Raw genomic sequence first — 21,350 nt, forward strand, 5'->3', positions numbered from 1 at the left:
CCGTCCCTGCCTGGGGACGGTGGCGGTGGGGGCAGGGCCTGCTCTGGAGGGCGGGCCTGTGGAGTGACATCAGTTCCGCCTGGAAATCTGCGTTGTTGGGGCCTCCAAGCTGACCCCTGCCGCTCCGGGCTCGCACTGCGACCCCAGGGAAGTCCCTGCAGGAGCTCAGACACGGTTCTGCGTCAGTCCTTGGCTTTGGGGTCGAGCGACTTCTGGGCTGGGAGAAGGCCGGCCTCCCTCCTCCAGGCATATTCCGGCCTCTCCTCTCCCTCTGGGAGAGGCCGTAACCCCAGGCCGACGACAGGGCGCCTTGCTGCTCGCAGGTCCGGGCTCTGGGCTTCAGGACCCTGGTCTGGTCACGTGCCCCCGGGACGGCCTGTGAGTGCACCCGGGTCCCCGCCGGCCTGCCCGGACGCGGCTGCCAGCGCAGTGGTGGCAGGTCCTTGCACATATCGCCGTGGAAACCCAGCGCTGCCTCACCGGCGGGAGACCTCCCCCAGTCGGTCTTTCCGAGCATTGAGAGGGTTCGGTGCTGTGGGGGGCTGCTGCCAGGACCACGAAGCGCACACGTTTTCTCTCTTCTCTTCCAGGCTGCGAGTCCCTGTGCCACAGGCGATGTGAAGCCAAGGTAAGCGGCCGCTCCCCCGGGGCCCTCCTCCCTCGGCCGCGCACATGATACCCTTGGGGGGCCGCCCTGGACTGCGGCCGCCGGGGAAACCGCAGAAAGGGCCGCTCGGGGCTTCCTGATAGGGTGTATCTGTTTCATCGGAAGAGTAAACTGAAGAGCTATGAAATTCATGTTTCAAGTTATGGAAAATGACGTCTGAGAGTCTGGTTTCAGATGAGATGCGGCTAATTTGGTCTTGGCCACGTCACAGCCCTTTCTTCATTAACACACGATCCCTTTTCTCGTGACAACAGACCGCCTTTCAGGGCCCAGAGGGACAGGAACAGGGTCCCGGGTCCATCCCTGGCCCTGAGGTGGTGGCTGGCTGCTTTTGGGGAAGTGGTTCACAGGTGGTTTGGGGCTTTGAGGCTCTCGTGGAAGTCGGGGGCCCTGCATTGGGGTAGTTCTCTTGCTTTTGCATGTTCTCTGGAGCTTTAAGTTGCCAGGGGCCCCCACGAAGCCCTGGAGGCCCGGCACGCTTGGGTGAGGCTAGGGGTTTGATTGGCGGGGAAACGAGGTGGCCTGGGGGTGACACGCGGGAAGCCGCGGGCGCCTTGGGCCGGGCCCTGGTCTTCTGCGCTGTCCCGGTGTCCGCACACTGTCCAGAGGCGGTGCTGCCGGGGGGCGCCTTTGTGGGCCCTCGGGCGTCTCCCAGGCTGTCTGTGCTGGAGGTCCGGGGGTGGGGGGGGGGTGCAGGGGCTTTGCCGCTACTCTGGGCCCGTGGGCCTGCTGCTCCTGAGACTTTCCAGCTGGTCCCGGACTCAGTGGGGGGAGCGTGTGCAGGAGGCAGCTCCATGGTGCCGTGAGCTGACTGCACAGGGTACGTCCCACGTGTGGAGACCGGGGGCTGGTTTCCTCTGCCCTCCCCACCATGTACACACACGGACACATGCAAGCATGCACGCTTGCACACACAGATGTGCAACATACACAGGCACACAGGCATTCGCACCTGCACACACACTCACAGACATGCATACCTGTGCAGCACTTTGCAGTGTACACACATGCAAGCACATGTACCCACAGGTGGGCACGTGGAGGCTCAAGTGCAATTTGCCTCCACATATGCACACAGACGTGCATGCAGGCACACACACAATGTGCACACATGCACACACTCACATACAAAGTTAGAAGAACCACAGGCAAGTCTAGCCCTGTATTTTTTTCAGGGAAGAGATTAATTGACTTTTTGCGTTAAGCTTTTCATTGCGGAGACTTTGGGGCACAGGCAGAGGAGGGAGACCAGCACAGGCCCCGGCTGTGCTGCCCCTCGCCCCCCCCCCCCCCCCGCACCCCTGTGCCCTCCTCCACACTCGCCCCTGGCGGCCGCTCCCGAGATGTCCCGTGACCTGCGCTTTTAGCTGTTTCAAGCACCGGCGCCCGTGGCCCGGCTTTGGGCCCTTCTGCTCTCACTGGCAGCCTCCTGTCAGGCCTGGCCCGGGAAGGCCGGCCCTCTCTGCGGGGGTCCTGCGCCTGCCGCTCCAGGGCGGGGCTGCCTTCCGAGGACTGGGGGGCGGCCGTGTGCTCTGCACTCGTCCCCCAAGTCCTGTGTGGGAGTGGGGTTCCCTGTGCGGTGGGGCGTGGGGTGAACGCCCCCTCGGGGACGGCTCCAGGCTTTCCCCGCCTCCTTGGGAAGGGATGGGAGAGCCCCACCCCCCAGAGGGTCTGCCTTGCAGGGCGCCTTGTCCGGCACAGCGGGTGGCGCATCTTCACCTCGGGGTGGGGGGCCGCCACCCTGTGCCCTCCTGCACGTGTGCGTGTGCCTGCCAGTGTCCGTGTGTGTGCGTGTGCACCTTTGTAGGCGTGTGCATTGCATGGGTGTGAGTATGCCTGTGTGTGTACTTGCACCTCGCATGTGCTTGCGAGTGTGCGTGACAGTGGGTGCGCTGTGTGTGGATGTGTGAGTGTGCATGGCATTGCATGTTTGAGGGCACGCACGGTGTGTGTGAGCGCGCAGGCATTGCATTCCAGCGCATGTGGGTGCGTGCTGGCATGTGGGCGTGTGTGCAGTGTGCGCATGTGGGTGTAATGTGCGTGCCAGTGCACGTGTGGGTGTGCACTGTAAGCCTGCGTGTTATGTGCATGCGTGTATGTGGATGTGTGTGCATAGCCGTGTAGGTGTGAGCATGCACGTGTGTGAGTGCATGTCGGCGTCTGTGTCCCTGTGTGTGGGCGCGCCTGCCTGTGGCACTGTTGCCGGCCAGGCTGCCCTGACCTGCAGCTGCAGGCCCGATCCCGCTGCCGTGGGCTCCGTTTCTTAAAGGAGGCCCAGCCGACGATGTAGGGGATTGAATTCTTTGGTTCAAAGAATATTTCAGAAGTCTTAACTATCACTGATAATGGTATTTCTAGCCGCAGAAATTGGCAGTTTGCTGAGAGGTAGATAAGCTTTTTTCACTCTTATTAGATCACAGTCCAGGGAAATGTGTCCGTATTCATTTTTTTCGATAACACAGTTTTGAATGGCAAGAGAGAATGCCACGAGCAATAACAAAGGCCCTTCTCATTCCGAAGCCCCAACACCGTCGCGGGGGGATGGAGGGCCATGAATTCTCAGCGCCCCGGAGACGCGTCAGGGAACAGCCGAGGCGGGCTCTGCCGCACTGCTGGGTCCGTGCTTAGCGGCAGAGCGGGCCCTGTGAGCACAGGTGCGCCAGGTTTCCTGGGAGACAGTGAAGCCCTGGCTTCCCGTCCGATGCGGCCCCGCCCCCGCTGGCTGGGGCCGGCCTTGTCTCGGGTGCCCCCGTGACGGTCCCCAGGCCTGGGAGGAACATCGAAGGGAAGAGCGTGGCCAAGGGCGAACCTGCTCCTCGGGGCACCTTAGCGCCTGGTGACGCGCTGTTGTCACTGCCCTCTTCGCCGTCGGGCCGCCGTGCCCCTGCAGGGCGGACGCTGAGGAGAGAGCCGCCCTGCGGACGCGGGGCTGGCTGTGGGCCGGCGCCGGCCCGGTGGGGATCCAGGCTGCGGGCTGGGTGCTGGAGTGTGGGCCGAGGTCGCCGCTCTCGCTGGCCACCAGGCAGCATGTCCCCTCGGGGGAGGCTGTGCTGTCGGGGACGCAGAGGCCGAGGCCTGGTGTCCTCCGGGGAGGGGCTTGTCTGCCAGAGCCCGCCCAGCACCCAGGACCTCAGCCTCTTCGGGTGAAGCAGGTGAACAACACGGCTCCTGCCCCCCATCTGTAAATGGCTCACTCTTGGTTCTAATTCATGGGGGATATTCCTTATGTAGGTTTAGGGAAGTCCAGTAATTCGTGCGTGATTCCTGGAAGCTCAGGGTTCCAGATCCCCACTCCCACGGGCAGGACAATCGCAGCTGAAACTCAGGTGGTTTTGGGGTGACGTGAGATCCTAGCCTGGGGCCGGCGGGTGGCACCTGCGGGGAGGGGCAGCGATCAGCTCACTATTGAGGGATGACCAAGCACGTACCCAGCGCCCACCGCCCCATCCATCCTTTCCCAGTCGTGGTCCCCCAGAGGCGGTGCTAGACTGGCCACAGTCCCAGGTGACAGACGGCTGGGACCCGAGGGAGTTGCGCAAAACGAGAGCAAAACTCGGGGAAAGCGCGGCGACCCCCCGCGGCCTCTGCCAGCATCTGTGCGGGCGCTTGTTCCGTGGGTGGGCCCGTGGCGACACGTCGTCGTTGACGGACGTCTGTCTCCAGAGTCCCGCCTTCTCCAGACTGTGATAGAGCCGGGGTCACGCACCGCGTCGCCTTTCCAGACCGTTCTTTGCCACCTCAGCGATGTGCAGTGGCGGTTCCACCGCGTCTTTCCGCGGCTCAGTAGCCCCTTCTCCTCGGCTGTGAGTGATGCCCCGCCCGGACGGGCCGCGGCCCCCTCCTCGCCCCCTCGTGGACGCCTGGGCTGCTTCCAGGTCCTGTCTTTTATTTTTGTGAACTGTCTCTGGAGTCTGCACAGCCATCGACATGGGAACCCTTTACCCTCATTGAGGCCCTTGTTTTCGTTGCCCGGAGACGCCTCTCCCGGGAGGCTGTCCGCACCGGGCTTTCCTGACTCGGCCCACCGAGAAGTCGCTCTACACACGTTGCCTCAGTAAAGCTGCGCCCCCTGCGGCGGCCGGCTCCCCGCCACAGCCCATTATTCTGAGTCCTGGAGGTTGGACGGCTGCCCCACACGCACTTCCCCGCCAGCGGGAGCTGCTGCATGGGCCCCGGGCTGCCTCTCCCTGCCCGCTGAGCGCCGTCGGCACCCGCACCGCTCCTCACGCCGACCGGGGGTCCACGCCGGGCCCCTGCGCTGCACAGCCGGCCTGGACGCAGCGCGGGCAGGAGCGGCGGGGGTCCCGGTGTGCAGGCAGCAGGAGCAGCCCTGCGGCCCCGGGCCCCGGGCCCCAGGGGAGGGGCGCACAGGCCTGGGCCTGGCTCGAGCCGGCCCGCACAGCCGCGCTGTGGGTCTCAGGGTCTCCCTCTGCGAAGGAGCCATGACGGCGCCTGTCCCCACCCGGGTCTGCGCGTGGTCTTAAGACCCGCAGCAGCATCTTCTTCCTGATGCCGCTGGGCGGTCCTCGGGGTGCCCTCCTTCCACCCCTTGCAAGGCAAGGGGCGGGGGGCCTCGCCGGCAGGTCTGGCGGGTGGACCCCAGCTCTGGCCAGGTCCCGTCCATGAGGGTCGGCCACGGGTACATCCACAGGACTTGTCCCCAGGACAGTGGCCTTGGGCCCCTTCCCAGCAACTGCCAGACACCCTCTGCCTCACGGCAGCCCGGGGCCCCGTGCCTGTAGGGGCAGCCCTGGCCGCCTGGGTCAGAGGGCCGGCGCCGAGCCCAGGCAGCACGTGTGGCGCCCCTCGGTGGCCGCTGGGGTGTGTCGGGGCGCGTTGCTCTGAGGCTTGTGTGGGCAGCTTCCAGCCTCTTTGACACGCTTCCTATGCCACGGGTCGCACGTTCCTCGCCAGGCTCCCAGCTTTGTGCCGGGCCCCCTCCGCGGGCGCGCCGCCCACCACAAACTGGTGGGCCCTGCAAGCTGCCCTTTTGGCGGTGGGGCAAGCGCAGTTGACTGGGTGTCTGAGCCCCTTCCAGGCCTTAGAGCGGGACATGAAGCCTCGTTTGCACCCCAGGCTTTTCTTCCTCTTTGGTACGGTGGTTTTCTCTGGGCGGAGGTGCCGGGTGTGCCGCCGCCGGCCCCCGGTGCAAACAGACGCGACTCGGGCTGCCCTCCGCCCCGGGAGCCGCCCACGCAGCTCATTCCTGGGTGGTTCTAGGCGCTTTGTCTCCGGCCTGTGTGTTCCTGCCCACTCGCTCCTAATTCCCCCAGAAGCTGCGCAGCCCCGAGCACCCTGCTGTTGCCAGCTGAGCCCACAGGGGACTGTGACTGGAGCCTCCGGGCCCACTGGGGCTTCTACACGATGCTGGACGGCCGAGGCTGGGAATTCTGATCCGAGCGCCTTTCTCTAAAGGCTGTGGTCCTTTAACAGCTTCTTTGGAAGCAGCTGGGGGAATGGGCCAGGCCGCGGGAGGCCCGTGAACGTCTCGGTGCCGCCCAGCCCGAGCGGAGGGCCGCCCCCGAGGAGGCGCCGGGGGCAGCAGATCCAAGGCTTGTCCCGCTCAGCTGGGCTGGGCGCAGGTGCGCCAGGCCTCCGGGGGCTCTGCCTGGAGAGTGACGCCGTGGGCAGCTCCTGTGAGCACGGACGGAGGCCGGCTCCACCCGGAACGCGCGCGTGCAGGGCTGCGGATGCCTGTGGGGGCAGAGCGAGCAGGCTGGCTGCTGCGGCCGATGCCGCCCTCCCCTCGTTCTTCGTGATTCGGCGATAAGTTGCGAGCTGTTGGTATTTCTCACCGTCTCTCTTTCTTGTCAGCCCCTCCCTGGGTCAGGGGCAGCGGGAGGCAACCAGCCTGTGGCTCTTCTTGGACACTTCCCACAGAACGTTTCTGGGCCGCTCCCCCCAGCGCCCCCCTCCGTGGAACTCACCCTTGCTCCCTAAATGGCAGTTGCTGTATCTGTGCCTTGTTCTCGTAACAGGAAGGGAGGTGTGAAAGAAGCTGGGTGTGTGTGTGGAGGGGGTCATCCCACGGCTGAGCCTGCCCTTCGCTCGTGGGGGGCCTTCCAGCAAAAGGAGCCACCTCTGTGACGCTGCGGCGCACCATGCCGTGGTCCCCTTCCCCGGGCTTCCAGTCGGACCGTGGGAGGCGGCCTCGCTCCCGGAAAATGAGCCTCAGCCCAGACCCGGGTCAGCCCTGGGGTGTCTGCTGGGCGCTGAGGGCAGGGCGGGGCCCACGCTCTCAGCCACATGGACTCTCGGCCACCGAGGGGGCCACTCATAACTCGAGCCCCCGCCAGCTCCCACGCTCCCGCTCCCAGCAGTCACCCCAGGGTGGGAGGCTCCTCCGTCCTGTCCCCGGCCCAGCCGCCTGTGCACCTGCTGCTCTGGGGACAGGCTGCTGATAGCAGCGGCTGCAGGTGCCACGTCGGCAGGTGCAGCTGGGCGCAGCCTGTTTGTTTGGGTGCGTCCTTGGTAACCGAGACGGGGCCCCTTGGGAGCCGCGGGAGGGCCACAGAGCGGCTCTGGGCCCGGCCCCGGGCCCCATGGGCCTTTCTGCTCCCTCATGGGTGCGCCTCCGCCTCCCTACCTTGTCCTCGTTGTCACCTGTCCTTGCCCCTCTACCAGGGGTTCCTTCTGCTGGGAGAGGCAGCCCCTCCTCTCAGGGGAGGCCCGTGGAGTTCGGGCCAGCGGAGCCCCTCCCCTTCCTGGATCTGCCTGTGTAGCGGTGGCCCCTGTCGGACGCGCCCTCTGGGTCGAGATGGGAGCCAGGGCACTGGACCCGCAGGCCCGGCGCCTGGCCCCGCTGTGACTGGAGAGCTGTGAGTGTGCCCTGTGGGGACAGGGGCCTGTTCTGTCTGCACCCGTGCCCAGCCCACTGTACTTACAGAGCAGGGGAGGTGCTCAAAAGGGGCGCCCGCCCGGGCCCCGGGGCCAGGCGTGCAGGGCTTTGTGGACGACGTGCGTGTCAGACGGGGTGGGGGGGGGGCGAGCAGCATCCCGACCCGAGCCTGTGCCGTGGCCTCATGCCGGTCTGGAGGGGCGGGCACCTGCGGAGCCCCAGCGCCCCTCCTGCGGGCAAGGGAGGCTGGGCGGCGTGTCCACGCCCCAGGCGTTTCCTCCCGTCCGCTGAGCGCAGCCGGAGACCGCCGGCCCCCGGAGCCCGGGAGCAGAGCCGCCGAGTGGGGAGCAAGCAGGTGAGCAGCGCTGACCTGGCCTGACCCCTGCCACCGCCCTCAGGGAGTTACCCGGCGTCTCCATGATGAGGAGGAGGAGGGGCAGCAGGCGCAGGCCGGGGGCAGCTGCAGGCCAGGGCGGAGACCCTGGGCCGGCGGGGGCGCCAGCTTGAGGGCGGCCTGTCCACAGGAGCCGTGCGCCCCGCCCCTTAGGCCCGCCGGTGGCACACCGAGTGCTGCAGCCCGCAGCCGGGGGCCCGGTGCCTGGCCACCCGGGTTCCTAATGCCTAGGTCGAGCGCGTGTCCCGACCTTACATCCAGGGCTCTGTGACACTGTGGTCAGCTGCCTCCTTTCCTTTGAAGGGCGGAGACCGGCCATGAAGGTCTGACTATTTTCACACGGTGTCCATCCTGTGACCAGGGTTGAGCCACGTGAAGGGAACAGGCCGCTCTGTCCCCGGCTGCTGGTCTTTCTCAGCGAGGCGCTTGCAGCTCCTGCTGTGACGCTGGTGTTCTCTTGGCCGGCAGGGGCCCCGTCCCCCAGGCCGCCCCTCCCTCTGGGGTGGCCCTCATGCAGATTGGCTTCCGCGGGAGGCCTCTCCTCGGACGCCAGCGTCTGTGACGCGTTGCCACGCCTGCGCGGCCGACAGGGGCTGTGGTTGAGTCCGTGGCAGGTGGTGCGGTGGCCAAGCTGAGGACCTGGCGCCCTGCCGGCCCTGGCGACCGCAGGTCCTGCAGCGGGCCCCTCCCCGCGCACATGCCTGTTCTGTCTGTCGCTGCGGGAACAGGCTGCCTGGCCAGGGAGGCGCAGTGGAGGCGGGCGGGCAAGCCACCAGATGGCGCGAGACAGGGGCTCTGTGGCCAGGGTGGAGGGCGTCAGCTGGCGCCCTGGACGCGACCCTGGGCCACCGAGCACGTTTGTGCTCTGGGGGCAGGGCCACGGGGTCATGGGGGGCAGGAGGCGCAGGGGGACATGCCGGGCTCGGGCTGCACCCTCGGGCCACTGTCTGTGACATCCAAGTCCCAGTGCTTCGCAGGCCTCCTTTTGTTCTCTCAACAAACGTGTGTTTCCAGACAGTGGATTCCAAAAGCAATGGATAGACTCGACCTCAGGGCTTACAGGAACACTGGGCAGGCAGCACAGAGAGCCTCCCGCCCACAGCTAAGCCCCTCGTAAACGTGTTGTGTTAGTGGGTGCGCTTGTCATGCTTGTGAGCCAAGGTCGATGCATCGCTATCAGCCAGAGACCCTGGGTCACTTCGGGGTCAGCCGTGGTACGGTGCATTCTGTGTTTGGACAAGTGTGTGGCGCTGCGCGTCTGCCGCTGGAGTGTCACGCGGTTTCCCCTGGCCCTGCGCGTCCTCCGAGCTCATGGATCCCCCGCCCGCCCCTCTACTTCCGGCGCCGCCGACGGCTGCTGTCTCGCAGTCCGTTGTTTCCAGAAGGCCCTCGCGCTGGAGCCACCCAGTGCGCAGGGGTTCGGACTGGCTCCCTCCCCGGTTGATGTGCACGGGAGGGTCTGCCGCGTCGCGCCCTGGCTCGGCGCTCACTTCCCCTTGGGGCCGGGCGAGGCTCCGTGGCTGGCCTGCGGGCGGCGGCTGCTCCGCGGCAGGAGCTCTGCTTCCTCGCGTGTCTCGTGAGCGCGGCACAGCCTCGGGGAGCCCCCAGGAGACACATGGCCCCGAGGACTCGGCGCGGGCTGCAGTGAGCCCTGTTGCTCCGTCCACCGTGGTGCCCTCGTCCGCGGCCAGCTCTCTGCGCTTCCAGGGCCACTTACGTCTTCAGTTCGTTTTCTGCGTTGTGGTCACCGGCCCACTTACTCTCGTCGAACTTTAATATACCTGTGGATCTGAGGACACGCAATGGGAAGCCTCGGTGGGGACAGCCAACCGCACAGCCAGCGGGGAGCGAACGGGGCTGCCGCGTGGGGGCGCATGCGCGTCAGCAGGGAGGGCGGGGAGCCAGCCGAGGAGTCCCTGTCCCAGACGGGCCCTGAGTCAGAATCCCGGAGCAGCAATAATAGGTCCCAGACAAACGAGTGACCGTGTGTCATGCTCCCTGAGGAACTTGGTAAAGTAAGCAGGGGAGTTATAAATAGTCACCACGGCCAGAACCAAGGCCATGCTGCCGCCCACGCCTCCCGCAAGGACAGTCCGTCAGGCCCCGGGGCTCTCCCGCCCAGAGAGCCCGGAGGATGGGGCCGCAAGTGCCAGGGCGGCGGGGAGCCGGGGCCTGCGCCCGGGGAGCTGCGTCCTGCCGGCTCCTCGCGCCAGCAGCCCTTCCTGCTCAGGGACGGCCGGGCGTCCCCGTGTGCCGAGAGCCTGCCTAGTGCCAGCTGTTCTGAGCACCTCACGCTCCTATCACCTCCAGCTTCGAGACGAGGGAAACCAAGGCCCCGAGTGACTCAAGCCTGGGCCTCGGGACCCGTGAGGCTCCACACTGGGCGGGCTGGGCGCTGGGGCTTCATCTCTGTGGGTCATTCGACCTGCTGCCTGTAACCGTGTCTCCTGGGCCTCGACTGTAGCGGTGGCCTCGTGACACGGCATGTGTCTTTCCTCATGTGCTCTTGGTCTTCAGGGGCCCATAGTGGAGCCGGGGGACAGCTTCCCACCGTCCCCTGCACAGAGCCCTGGCCTGGAAAACGATCACGTGACGTGGCCACGTTCAGACTCTGCACTCAGTTCCACGTGTGGAGACGGTCCCAGAGGCGGCGGTCCATTTTGTGGGGAAGGGAAGGCCTGGGCGTGGCCGCGTGGCGTGGGTGGCCTGGCGGTCCCCGTGGAGCCCCCACCCCCGCCTCCTTCCCCACGCGGCGTGGCCGGCAGGGGCTCGCCCTGGCTCCTGCCGTGAAACCAGGCCCTCTCGTTCTTGGAAATGGGAGGCATGAAGTCCTGTGTGGGCATGGTGGCCGTTCCCCTCCTGGCTGGGGGGTCACGTGGTTTCGTGAAGTTGCCTGAGAAGGCCGGGACCCCTCCCGAGTCGGGGGTCTCACGGCCTCAGCGAGGGGAGCCGTGCTCGGTCGCTGTGCGGAGTTCTTCGCAGGGACCGCCTGCGTCTCCCGCCCGGGTGGTGCAGCCCGGCCGCGCACACATCCGTGCAGAGCAGGCGAGCCCCGGCTTTCCTTCGGGGCCGGCAGCTCTCTGTGGGCTGTGCCCGCCTGAGTGTCCAGCCCCCCCACGTCCTGCCCACGTCTGCGCCGCCGATGTCAGTCAGGAGCGCGCAGTCAGGTGGCCGCCCAGCCACCGGCACGCTTCGTAGGAGCCGCCTTTGGGACCGCTGCCCTTCAGGGACTGGGCCCCCCGAGCCCCGGCTTCCTTCCCTGGGAGGTAAAGAGGCCAGGTGTCCATTCCTGAGCGATAAGGATGTAGGGAAAGTACCTGTTCTGATGCGGTGGCTTTGGAACAGGAAGCTGGACAAGTGCCACCTACCAGACTGAAGTCAGAGACCACACGTTTTGTTTGGCTCGTTGGCTTTTTAAGTGGAAAGGTCATTGAATGTCACGGCCCCTCTGGGTGTTTTCTTTGCCACCAAGAGGTGACGGTTAAGCCGTGTTGTCGTGGCTGCCTGGTGTCCGGGAGGACAGCTGCCGGCTCGGTGCGCCTGGGGGCAGCGGGGTGCTGACGGCCGTTCTCCCCCGTTGCTGCGGGAGTGACTTGCTCTGGGCGCCCTCCCTGCCCACCGCCCCCAGGGTGCCTGTCGGGCGCCGCACCCCAGGGCCTGGCATCTCCGTACACGGAGCCCGCAGCCTGGAGGGTGCGCCTGCCTTCCTGCGCCCTGTTGCTGTTGGCCGAGCCCCGGCGGCCTGGTGTTCCCTGCAGGGGCCGCGGGTCCCTTCGGGGTCCCGGCCACCTGGCTACAGTCCTGCGTGTGGCCCTTCCCTTGAACCGGGGGGCAGGGTGCTGCGCCCCCCCGGCTGCTGGAGGAGCGAGCAGCAGCGTGGACGTGGGCGGCCCAGGGGCCTCGTCCCCGCGCCTCCGGGCTCCGCGGCCCCATGCGGCTTGGCGTCCCTGCCGCCGCTCCTCGGGGCAGGAAGTGCGGGAGTCTCTCTCTCTCCTGGCCCTGCGTCAGCCAAGAACCTTCTGGCACCCAGGGCCTGGCACTGTGGATGGTGGCATGACACCCACCCTCCGCATGTGACCTTGGGACTCACCAGTTGGAGTGGGATCGAGCCGGGCCACCCGAGGTCCCGTTTCTGTCCCTTTCTGTGTTGCCTCCACGGAGCGCCTGTTCAGAGTCAGGTGCTTGGTGACACACCTGCCCAGAAGGTCACCTTTGCTCACGTGCCTGAGGCAGGAAGAGCCCGGGGCTGAGGGAGCAAGGTGACTCTCCAAGGTCGGCCATGAGCCGTGCGCTCTCGGGGGCGGGAGCAGATGCGGCTCTGTTGGGGCTGCTTCCTGTGTTTCTGTTTGACACAGTTTTAAATCGGGGTCCCCTGGGCAGGACAAACCCTCATATTCCGTCCCTGGAGCCCAAGAGGACAGCAGTGGACGTTCGGTGCCCTGCAGACAGACTCTGGGGATGTGTCCGGGCCTCGTTTGCTGTGAGGATGCCTTTGCGAGGTGACATCAGGGCTGTGAGCGGGGGACACCCTCCCCGGGGGCTCCGCCCGCGGGGCAGGAGGCGACCGGGGGGCTGGACTCAGGCGTCCCGTGGCCGAGGCGCTGCCCGAGCCGCGCACTGTCGTCTGTCTGCCCTGCTCCCGCCCCTCCCGCTCTGCCCTCTGGTTTCTCCCTGGCCAGCGGGCTCATCTGCCTTCCGGGTTGGGAGCGGGAGGCCCGCATCCTTGCCTGCCTGAGGCTGTGGGTGGCGTGGGCGCGGGGTGTGACTGTCCCCCGAGCGCCTCCGCGTCCTGCCCTCCGACCGGATGCCGCTCTGCCCCATCCTGCACGGGGGACCCCTCCCCCCGGGGCGTTCCCCTGCTCTGCATGTGGGAGCCTCTAACAGGGGCCGGCGTAGCCTCGTCTCCGTTCCTGGACGTGGAGCCACAGGTCCGCCTGGACGCTCGGGCGGCTCTGCGCCACCGGGGCGGCTGGGAGGCTCGGAGGAGGGTGGCCGGAGCCCCAGGCGTGGGCCGAGGGGCCGTTTGCTGCGACTTCCTGCGGCGGGGCCGTCTTCTGTTGTTGCGATGCCTAAAGCATGGGCCGTGAGGTTCCGCTTCTCCACAGACCGAAGTGGCTGCCAAGGGACCCAGGGAAGGCCTGGGGGGCACGCCGCCTCCGCCTCCATCACGTCTGCTCCCTGGGGGCGTGTGCAGGGGGCTCCGTGCTCCCTGTCGTTGGAGGCCCTGCTCAGCAAGGACGGAGGACGCGGCCGGCCCGCGGGGAGGGGTGTGTGGCGTCCCGCGGGGTTGCGGCGCCGGGGTGCCCTGCACCACGGCTGTGCTCCTGGGGCGCCCGGTGGCCGTTGTCGGGGGTCTGAGACCTGAGCCACAGCGCAGCCGCGTCGGAGCCCGTGGCTTCCTGAGGCTGCCACGCTGAGAAGGACAGGACAGCCGGTGGCGAACGGGCTGTTGCTGTCACGCTCACACGGCTCTGTGGAAGGCCGGGTGCTGAGTGGTTCCAGGGTGACTGTGATCTTTAGAGATAAGGGAGGGAGTCAGATTCCTTACGCAGAGCCATGCGTGCTTTCTGTAGGTTGACACACAGGTGCATCACACATACACCTCATGCAGGCAGGCATGAACATGACAGCGGTAACACGCGTGAGCTGCAGGCAGGCCGGGCCCTTCGCGACTCCCGCGAGGCGGGAACGAAGCGGCAGGTGACCGCTCTTAGCACAGGTTGCTCACAGAGGAAACACGCGGCCCGGAAGCCTGGGTTGATCCGTGAGTCCCGGGGCGGGGACAGGAGGTCTCTGGCCCCTGCAGCCTCCGCGTCTTTTTCATCCTTGTCCTCCCGCCGTCGGGAGGGAGGGAACCTGTCTGGTCAGTTCCAGAGCACGCCGTGTGCCGTGGGGGCAGCGGCTGCGTGACAGCTGCTTCAGGGCCCGACCCTCCGCACCCTCGCCTGGAGACTCTGGGGGCCAAGAAGCCGACGGATGGAGCCGGTGTTTGGCAGGCAGCCCGCGGGCTGATTGCTGGACCTTTCAGGACACAATGGTCTGACTGAGACCCGACAGCTTTTTACTGACGTTCAAGGCACAGGCGTGTTTGTTTTTCTTCCTTATCTTTGCCTTTCATGCGCCGCCCAAGAACTCCAGCTCCGACCGGGGCACCAGTGGCAGTGCGTTCCCAGGTGCAGGCGTGGCTCTCGCTGGATCGCTGTGGAGTCCCCCGTCGGAGCGCCCCCAGGCCCGCGTTCTGGGTGGCTCCCCGTGGCCTGGGCTCAGGGCATGCCTGGGAGTGGCCCGCGGCCAAGGTGCCGTGTCTGGGAGGTTCGCCACTTCCAGAGTGGCCTCTGTCCTGGAAGGAGGCCTGTCCCTGACCTCCGGCCGCCACATCTGGGGGTGGGCGGGGCAGGGCTGCTGCGCCGGGGATGCAGGTGCAAGCCTTCACCTGGCGGCTGGCGCGCGCATATGGTTGTCTTCCCTGGGCCTTGTGGTTTCTCACACCGGAGGCGAGGTCGTCTAAGAATGGCTTCTGAAACTTGAGTCAGAGCTTCCTGAACTCACAGGGTTTCACTTCTGCTATTTAGTTAAAGTGCGGACAGTGGTAGTTTCTGGGAAAGGAGACGCCAGGACTCAGACTGCTCGGTCTAAGGCCGGAGTGTCCCAGCGGAGTTCTGTTACTTGCGCACACGCCCGGCGTGTGCGCGCGCGCCGACGACCCCATGGAGGACCCTGCTGCAGCGGGACACGTGGAGGGCCCTGGGGAGGACGGGGGCCGTGCGGTGAGCTCCTCGGGGTCAGGGGGCAGGGCCCCACCGGAGCCCCCCAGCCGGAAAGGCGGCAGGAGTGAGGCCCTGGGGCCCTGGAGGGCGCCGGTCGGGGGAGCCTCAGGCCTCGGCCCTGGCTGCTGCCCCGCGTGCGTCCGAGTAGGTTCGGGAGTGTCCTGGGTGTCACAGCGTGGGGGAAGGGTGGGGCGTTTAGGGACAGCTGAGGGCGAGGAGCGGCGTGGCCGGGGCTCCCCCGCACTGCGGTCTAGGCCGCGCCAGCCCCTGGGGCGGCTCTGAGCAAGCCGCTGGCCTGGGCAGGGGTGATGGGGTTCATTACTCAGCCCCACTTCCCAGTGACTCAGGTGCTGTGCTTTCTTCCGTGCTGGGGTCCTCTGTGAGGGTTGGGGAGCCCTGTTAAGCTCCAGGTCCTGCCGGGGACGAGGAGTAAAGCCGCTGTCCTGAGCGGGCTCAGAGGTGTGCGTCTCAGCCCCCGAGTCCTCTTCTCGGTTGCCTTGGACGCGTGACATTCTCTTGAACAGAGCCGAAGAAGTTTTCTCAAATGCACGGTTGGCTTTTCAGTTAAAGACCAAACTGGTGCTTGCCGAGGAGGGGCGTGGCCGTGGGCGCGGGGCCCCCTCCCCTCTGACCCAGCAGACGCCTGGCAGCGGGCGAGCGGGCCACAGCCCACGCAGCCTGACGAGCCCTCGGCCGTGCAGGGACGGGCGGCTGCTCTTGGACGCCGTGCAGGGGGCTGGTCGTCAGGCCTCCCCGCGCCCCCAGGGGAAGGCCCGCCGAGCCCCCGGCGCCGACAGGCAGTCCCTGGACTGGCATGACATCAGGCACCCCCTTCCCCTCCTTCTAGGAACGAGCAGGATGCAGGCTGGACCCGGGTCAGAGCCGAGGCCAGTCCCCGGGACGGTTCCTGGTTCCCGGGCCGCGGGAAGGGGCCCTGGCCTTGGCCCCTCGCTGGGCCTCGGTTCCCGGGAAATCTGAGGTGCCTTGCCCCTTTTAATCACAGGCCGGACCTTGCGCACAGATTGGCCGCTCCTCCCACGCCTAAAATAACATCCGGCCTTGGTCTTGTGTCAGTGTTGGTGGGTACCAGTCAGCCAGGTTTCTGGGAAAGACGGTGTAGGAAGAGGCGCCGGTGGCGTCTGCTGTCCCTGCGCGGGAACTCCTGCTCAGCCTTCCTCCGGTGTGACCTCCTGAGAAGGGGAAAACCCCCCGCAGGTGAAAGAGACACCTTGCCGAGCCCCCCACGCCAGCCACCCCTTGCAGCCAGGGTCCACGGCCGCAGCCAGGCTGCCTGCAGGTGGGGGCACACAGGGACAGGCTCCCCGGTGTCGGCTGGCGCGGGGCGGGGGCGGGGAGCGGCTGGACGCCGGCTGCCGTCAACCCTCAGGCGGGAGGCGCTCCTCGGGGAGCTGCCTGCGCCAAGCCCGGCCTCGCGTCAGAGACGGGTCTCGCCGCCGCCCTGGCCACACACCGCGCAGGACCTGGTGGTGTCAGAGGCGGGCACAGGGGATCACGGACGAAAAATTGAACCGAACACACAGAGTTTGTAGCGGAAAGGAAGAGAAACACAGAGCATGGGAGCAGGCCAGCTCTGAGCAGAGCAGAGCCAACAGCCTAGCAGCCTAACCGCCCCGCCCTCAGGGGCTCGAGGGCTGTTATTCCTAGGGTGGGCCTCCCATGAGTTCCTGGGCTGGCCTGGAAACCGGGAAGGGGGCCCCACAGTGCTAACTTACTGTAATGCTCTGGGCATGGAGCGGGGGTCAGGAGCATCGTCTGCGCAGGTGCATCCCTGATCCTCTGGGATTCAGTGCTTCTCCAGATGCAGGAACTGCCAGTCTGAGAACCGGGGCTCCGCCCTTTGCCCCTATTCCCTCTCTGAGCCCCGGGCGCCCCTGGAGTGTCCTCCTTCCTGACTCTCTCCTGCCTCCGGGGGGTGGCTGGAGGCAGCGGGGCTCCCCGGTCCGAGGGGACAGGATGCAGAGGTGCCGGGGGCGCAGCACCCACGTGCTCGGGGCGGCCGGACGGCCGTGGCCTCTGTGCGCGGGGGTGGCGAGCAGCGAGCACCGACGCCTATTACTGGTGCTGTGATGCGGGCGAGGTCAGCGCACAGCGAGGCGGCTGCCACCCCGGCCAGCCCCGGCCTCGGACCCGCGCAGCGTGCGCATCGGGAGGCCTTCTGCCTGCACGAGGGACACAGCATCCCCGCGCGCCCCCCCTCCCCGTGTGTGACGATGCCGACGAGCGGGGGCCCGGGCCGGGGCGGCCCAGCCCTCAGTCTGGGGGGCCAGGGCTCTGGACTCCGACTCCTCCCGGCTCCCGCGGGTCCCACCCCGCGCTTTCTCATCCCCGGGCGTGGGCGTGGGCCGGGCTGCAGCGCCGCCGCCCGTAAACCCGACTGTAAACCCGACTGCCCGACCGTCGCCTGTCGCCGCGGCTCTGGGACCCTTCTCAGCGTCTGGAAGAAGGTCACCTGCAACGCTTCCTTTTACTCGGGGATGAGGAAACAGTTCTGGGGAAAAAAATAGAAAAGAAGGAAAAAGAAAGGAAGCTTTACCCTTCCTGGAAACCACGTCCCATTCGGAGACTGAGACAGAAAGACGAGAGCCGTGGGGTTCTGGGCCTCGTGCCTGTCTGACAACCAGCGTCGCCCGAGTGGTGGCCAGGAACTGTCCCCACGGGCCCTCCCAGGTGCCCGGGAGCGTGGGACGCGCGGTGGCCTGTCCCCCGGGTCTGAGGTTGAGCCTCAGAGTATAGACGAGGCCTGACCCCAGGGGCGGCGACAGTCAGCTTTGTGACTTTGGGCTGAGACGTCATTTTCTGATCTGTACAATGGACTTTAAAAAGTGCGTACTTAAAAAAAACAAAACAAACAGCAAGGCTGCCTCAGTCGCCTTCGGGGGGTGCCAGGGAACTAGCTCACACTGACACCGGTGAGTGAGGAGACGCCGTCGAGCACGTAACCCCCTTTTCTTGTGCCAAGGGCGCCTCGGGGTGAAACACGGGTAGGGAAGTTTTCTGTCTGGCGGAGCTCCTGCCGGCAAACGCTGAGAAAGGGGTGGGCTGGAACGCGCCGCGCTTCGGGGCGCTCTGGGCCCTGACCCCCGGCCCCTCCGCGGTCACAAATGGAGGCTGGCGGGGTCACGGGGCCCTACGGGAAGGACAGGCTGCCCCTTGGCCGAGCCGTGCCAGACCTCAGCAGTCACACCAAGCCCAGGCCCATGCACAGCTGCTGGGAAGCGCAGGCCTGGAGCGGAGCGGCCTGAGGCAGTCCCGGGCTCACCGCATTCCAGAAGCGGGGCGGGGGGGCTTCTGCGGGCCAGAAGCCTCCTGCGTTTTCAAATACTTTGCAAGAAGAGGAGGAAGAGCCCGTGCTGTTAATGAACTGGGGAGATGTGTTAAGTAAACTCTGAAGGACTCAATTGGGACCCTGATTCAAATAATGGGAGTGTAGGAAACCGAACCGAAGGGCCCTCTCCCGCCACCTCGGCCCCCGAGGGTGGCTCCCGGGCTGTTGGCGAGGAAGTTTCAGGAGAACCTGCTGAGTCATCAGCACTGACACAGGCTTGATACGTTGCATTCTGAAACGGCAGCATTTGCTCCATGAAGCCTGTGTAGAGCAATCATTCCACCTAAAGCTCGTTTCAGACTCTCCGCGCGTGTCCCCGGCTGTCTTGGGAAACTCCTGCTCTGTCCCCCGCGAGTTCGCTGTGAGGTGAGCGATTGCTCGTGGGAGGGACTCGAGGCGAGGCACGCATGCCCAGTTGGGGCAGGTTTGGATTCCATGTAACAGAGAACCTGAAAAGACCAGGAGCTGAAAGTGGACTTGGATGTGTGTGAGGTCGTGAGTTCGCAGCCCTGGAGGCTGTCCCGGCAGAGGCGGCCTTGTCGCTGCAGTGGCGTTTCTGACGGTGTCTGGGGACTGAGGGACCGAGCAGCAGCGACCGCAAGGGAGGCTTTGATGAGGCTGGTGTCACACGTGGTGGCAGTGGCTGGCCGTTCGCACCCAGCTGCACAGCTCGGTTGGGGGTGCCCCAGTGGGGTCTGGGCTCGCAGCCGCTGCACAAGCCGGGGACGCAGAGGCACGATTCCTGTCCCCACCCCAGACCTGTCAGACCAGGAATTTTCGAGGCGGGGGAGGCAGACCTCCCTTTTTTCTTTATTTATTTAGCTTTAGAGAGAGGGGGGATGGGAGGGAGAAAGAGAGGGAGAGAAACATCCATGTGTGGTTGTCTCTCCTGCGCCCCACACTGGGGACCTGGCCCGGCAACCAGGATGCGCCCTGATGGGGAGTCGAACCGGCAACTCCCTCTGGTTCGCAGGCCGGCGCTCAGTCCACTGAGCCGCGCCAGCCAGGGCAGGCCTCCCTTTTTATAAGCCCCCCAGGTGACTAGGATGCCAGCTGAAGTGTGGGCACCCTGCTCAAGAAGGGGGTCCCTTCGTGGGCGGGTCCTCTGAGCCACGCTGGCAGAGCGTGGGAGCCAGGCACAGGGGCAGGTGGGGCGCTGCAGCCTCCCGGGGTGGGGTGCTGCACTCCAGCCCGCTTCCTCTCGGGGCCGCCGCTCAGTTCCTGGTGCGCCCCCGCCCCCCTGCTGTGCAGATGACCGCGTGGCCCTCCCCTCGCTGCAGATCGTGGCGCCTGCTCCAGAGCGCGCCCCACAGCCTTGGGAATCTCTTGAGAAAACCTTCATGCTTCTGCGTGCCGGGTGTGGGCGGTTGAGGGAGAGGTCAGGCGGACGCGTGTCTCAGGGAGAAAGCGTGTGGTCGGGAGGAGGTGCCCCGGCCCCGACCCCGACATCCGCGGTGGCCAAGGCCCCGCTTTGCACGGCTGCGTCGGTGTCCTCGGCGCAAAGGAGCGGTGCGGCGTGCTCCGCAGTGCGACCGGCTGAGGCTGTGGCCGGCCGCCTTTTCGTGATGCTATGGTGGCAGCTTTCTGGGGGGACATTAGAACCGGGAGGTTCTCTAGATACTTCTCCAGTGAACAGTGAATCAAAGACGACGCTCACGGAGGTGGCGTTACGGCAGACGCCTTCGCAGTGGGCCTCGCGTTTGCAGATCTCCCCCTGGCCGCCCTGTGTTCGCGACCCCGACCCGCACAGGGCCACTCACGACCGTACGGGGCGTCGGCAGGGCGCCCCGAGGCCGAGCAGGCGAGGCTCTGTGCCCTGCGGCCGCGCTCAGACTCGCCGGGAACAAGCGCCCGCTCTGGGGTGTGCTTGGGGCCCCTGCTTTCCTGTATCTTTGTTGGCAGTTGGCTGCTGAGAACGGCCCCCGCGGTAGTGCTGGCGCGCGGCGCTCCTGGGCACGAGTGGCCTCCAGTGTCCAAGGGACTTATCAGAACGCGGCGACTGCAGTTGATCAGGCACTGATTCTGTGAGGCTGGTGTTGATCGATTAGGGATTGGTTAGGCATTGATTAATTTCGATTAGTGGTTGGTTCGGAATTGCTGCGTTGTTGATTTAGGGAGTGATTAGGTGCTGAGTAGGGGTCTTCAGACTGCTCCCTCATCACCACCTGAGAACTGTCTTCTCCCCCGTCTTGTCTACCCGAGGACAGACCCCGGCCTGCTCTGCGGCCGCCTCCCGGGGACAGCGGGGACGGTTCCTGTCTGAGCCCGGGGGGCGGGGAGCAGGGGCCCAGCCCGGGGACCACGGCAGAGGGCTGGCGGGTCCCGGCTGCTGGACGCAAGGGACGTTGAGGCGTTGGTGGCCACCGTGGCGGAGCAGGACTCAGGCCCCGAGCCCCAGCTCTGCCTCTCCCCAGCTGCGCGGCTTCGGGCGCGGGGCCCGGCCTCGCCAGGCCCGGTCCTTGGCTGCCTCGTGGCAGCGTGGGGCTGGCAGGGGGTCCCCGCTCGGGGGCTGCTGCGGGAGTCTTGAGCGATGGTGCGGGGCCACGCTCGGCGTTGCTCTGGGCTGGAGTGGCGGCGGGCACACGTCGCCGTCACTGTGACTGCTCCCTCCGGTGACAGCAGTGGTGAGGACGCCAGGCGCTGGCACGTCCCAAGCCCCCTCTTTGCTGTCACTTTCCATCAAACCAGACATTTAAAAATGATCAGCTTGTAGGTGCTTATTGAAGTGAAATATCAGTTACTTTGAAGAATCCTAAAGCATGTTTTTCTCAGGTAAACTTCAGCACTTAATTGTGTCTGAAAACAGACAGCAGTCACCGGCTGCCTTTGAGGTGCCGACCGCCCTGCCTCTGAGTTCAGCCCCGGGGCTGGGGTTCCCCGTCCTGTTCTTGCACAACCTGCACCCAGAGTGAACCCTGTAGAATTCCCCGCCTGGGCTTCCGCGCGCTGCTGGGAAGGCCTGCGGCGGCTCCAGGGACAACCTGACCGCGTCGGCCGCCCGCGCCCGCCCGCGCCCGCCCCGCGCCCCAGCTGTCTCCAGGCTCTGACTCCGCGCAGGGCCCAGGGACGAGCGCCCCCTGGCTCTCGGGGTCGGTGCCCACGGCGACGGTGGAGCTTTTCCCAGGCCCACGCCCCACTGGTTCGCACAGTGTTTGGTCAGACTCTGGCAGGAGCCCGCACTTCCTGCGTAAGCGGGTTCGGGAGCAGACACGTGGGCTCCTGGTCGGCTGCCAGGGTGACGGAGGAGCCGAGCAGGATGGTGGAGCGTCCGGGGAGCCGGCCGGGCAGCGGCCCTGCTCTTCAGAGCTCATGGGCTGGCCCGTGGCGGCAAGGCCCGG

At 66.4% G+C, this 21,350-nt stretch overlaps 1 protein-coding gene across 1 annotated transcript in view; it reads left to right on the plus strand.

The window, feature by feature from the left end:
* The first annotated feature begins 617 nt into the window (after positions 1–617).
* Positions 618–21,350, plus strand: part of TNS3 (tensin 3) — an 84,082-nt gene continuing 63,349 nt past the window's right edge. Inside the window, exon 1 of the mRNA XM_054571391.1 lies at positions 618–628. The gene's annotated coding sequence lies outside the window, so the exon portion shown is untranslated. The remainder of the gene's footprint in view (positions 629–21,350) is intronic.

Source organism: Pteronotus mesoamericanus, unplaced genomic scaffold (genome assembly GCF_021234165.1).
Source record: "Pteronotus mesoamericanus isolate MK-2021 breed Mesoamerican mustached bat unplaced genomic scaffold, CSHL_Meso_final contig_220, whole genome shotgun sequence".
NCBI classification, from domain to species: domain Eukaryota; kingdom Metazoa; phylum Chordata; class Mammalia; order Chiroptera; family Mormoopidae; genus Pteronotus; species Pteronotus mesoamericanus.